The sequence below is a fragment of the Balaenoptera ricei genome, chromosome 3 (genome assembly GCF_028023285.1).
Source record: "Balaenoptera ricei isolate mBalRic1 chromosome 3, mBalRic1.hap2, whole genome shotgun sequence".
Lineage (NCBI taxonomy): Eukaryota > Metazoa > Chordata > Mammalia > Artiodactyla > Balaenopteridae > Balaenoptera > Balaenoptera ricei.
Window position 1 is genome coordinate 30917169 of NC_082641.1, and position 2825 is coordinate 30919993.

The 2825-nt window shown below is 45.1% G+C and overlaps 1 pseudogene; it reads left to right on the plus strand.

The window, feature by feature from the left end:
• Nucleotides 1-926: 926 nt before the first annotated feature.
• On the plus strand, nt 927-2434 carry LOC132363567 (zinc finger protein 410-like; annotated as a pseudogene).
• Nucleotides 2435-2825: the final 391 nt, after the last annotated feature.

Genomic DNA, 2825 nt, shown 5'->3' on the forward strand with positions numbered 1-2825 from the left:
CTAAAAATAGAACTACTGTATGACCCAGCAATCCCACTACTGGGCATATACCCTGAGAAAACCATAATTCAACAAGAGTCATGTACCACAATGTTCATTGCATCACTATTTACAATATCCAGGACATGGAAGCAACCTAACTGTCCACTGACAGATGATGGATAAAGAAGATGTGGCACATATATACAACGGAACATTACTCAGCCATAAAAAGAAACGAAATTGAGTTATTTGTATTGAGGTGGATGGACCTAGAGTCTGTCATACAAAGTGAAGTAAGTCAGAAAGCGAAAAATAAATAACGTATGCTAACACATATATATGGAATCTAAAAAAAAAAATGGTTCTGATGAACCTAGGAGCAGGACAGGAATAAAGTCACAGCCATAGAGAATGGAATTGAGGAGACATGGAAGGGGAGGGGTAAGCTGGGACGAAGTGGGAGAGTGTCATGGACATATACACACTACCAAATGTAAAATAGATAGCTATTAGGAAGCAGCTGCATAGCACAGGGAGGTCAGCTCGGTGCTTTGTGACTACCTAGAGGGGTGGGATAGGGACGGTGGGAGGGAGACGCAAGAAGGAAGGGATATGGGGATATATGTATACATATAGCTGATTCACTTTGTTATACGGCTGAAACTAACACAACATGGTAAAACAATTATACTCCAATAAAGATGTTAAAAAAAAAGAAAGAAAGATAGTGCAGGGCTCCCTAAGACTAAGAATTGGCAAACTAGACTGGTAGGCCCGTTGCCTGATTTTATAAATAAAATTTTATTGGAACCATTAAAAAAAAAAAAAAACAATAGACCGACTGACAGACTGCCAGCTGCCCGGGACAGAAAGGCTAAATTGATTACCCACGCAGCACAGCATCTTACAGGAAAAGCATAGCACTTCCTAGAGGAATATGAGCATAACAGGAAGGTGTCATTGACTCTGAATTAAAATTTTAACCTGTCCCCTGAACAGCTACAGGATTTGGAAGCTGAATCAATGTTATCAGATGAGTTAGAAATCAAACCAGAGCTCCTGGTACAGTTTGTTCAGAATACGTCCATCCCACTGGGACAGGGGCTAGTAGAATCAGAAGCTAAAGATATTACTTGCTTGTCCCTCCTTCCAGTGACTGAGGCCTCAGAATGCAGTCGGCTAATGTTACCAGATAATACTCTAAATATACTAATTCCTCCAAGGAGGTTCCTTCCTGAGCTGTGTTGAGAAGCCTTCAGGTGAAGGTGGGTCCAGACAGAGAAGAGACGAGGGCTCAGATTGTACAGAAACCTCCGGAGTCTTTGTCAACTCCAGAGTCTCTTAGCTTGTTGCAAGATCTACAGCCAAGTGATAGCACTTCTTTGATTCTTCTTAACCTAACAAGAGTCTGGGCTCTTCAGCCGAACACTTAGTGTTTGTACAAGATGAGGCAAAGGATTCAGGGAATGATTTCCTCTCCAGTGAGAGCACAGACAGTAGCATTCCATGGATCCTCCGGGTTTGGGAGTTGGCCCATGACAGTTTGATTGCTGCTACTCGTGCACAACTGGCAAAGAATGCGAAAACCAGCAGCAAAGGAGAAATGTCCACCTTGGTTCTGATGATGGGCAACCCGAAGATTCTGGGCCCCTTCCTCAAATGGAGGAGAAGCTAAGTGTACAGTTGAAGGCTGTGACCAGACATTTGTGTGGCCAGCTCACTTTAAGTACCACCTCAAAACTGATCGAAACGACCGCTCCTTTATCTGCCCTGCAGCAGGTTGTGGGAAGAGCTTCTATGTACTGCAGAGGCTGAAGGTGCACATGAGGACCCACAATGGGGAGAAGCCCTTTATGTGTCCTGAGTCTAACTGTGGTAAGCAGTTCACTACAGCTGGAAACCTGAAGAACCACCTGCGCGTCCACACAGGAGAGAAACCTTTCCTTTGTGAAGCCCAAGGATGCAGCAGTTCCTTTGGTGAGTAGTCTAGTCTTCCAAAACATTTGGTGTTTCACTCAGGAGAGAAGCCACATCAGTGTCAAGTCCGTGGGAAGACCTTCTCTCGGAGTGGGAGCAGGTATGTGCACGTGAGAAAGCATCACTTGCAGATGGGAGCCGCTGGGAGTCAAGAGCCGGAACAAACTAATGAGCCACTAATGGGCAGTCGTTTGCTTGAAGAGGCTTCAGTAACCAGTGAAAACCTGGTGTCTATGAATTCTCAGCCAGCCTTGGTGGAGAGTCCTTGAAACTACCGAATACCGATTCTATCCTAGGAGTTGATGATGCGGGGCTCACTGAAGGATCCCCACGTCCTCTGTCTTCAGCGCCTGATGTGACACATCATTTGGTGACCATGCAGTCATGGAGGCAGCCATGTGAGGTTTCTGTCTCAACTGCCATAGATCCACAGGAGTCACTAAACCAAGGAGATCTAACTGACAGACAGACATGAGCATGGGTGCTGACTTCTCTGATCCCAGAGTGCATGTAGTGGGAACAGGACGCTTATGGCTCACAATCTGCCAGAACCAAAATGAAGCTGTGAAGGACAAGACCCCACTTTTGCCTCTGTTCATCTTTCCTGGCCTAGATGATGAATGTAGGAGAGCTTCTCTTCGACTACCATCTAATTCAGTCAAGGAAGAAAGCAGTGAATGTGGGCTGGGTAACTGTACCTACCTCTCTTCCCACTGCACAATTTTGGGATAGACTTATCCCAAAAGTGAATTTGATTATGTGTTGGCTTAAGTTACTCAGTAAGACTGTTGAGGGGAGATTTTCCTTTGAAGAGTTTTCATCGCAGACTGAGCTGTCTTTTCACATGGGTGAACTAAATCCTGCCA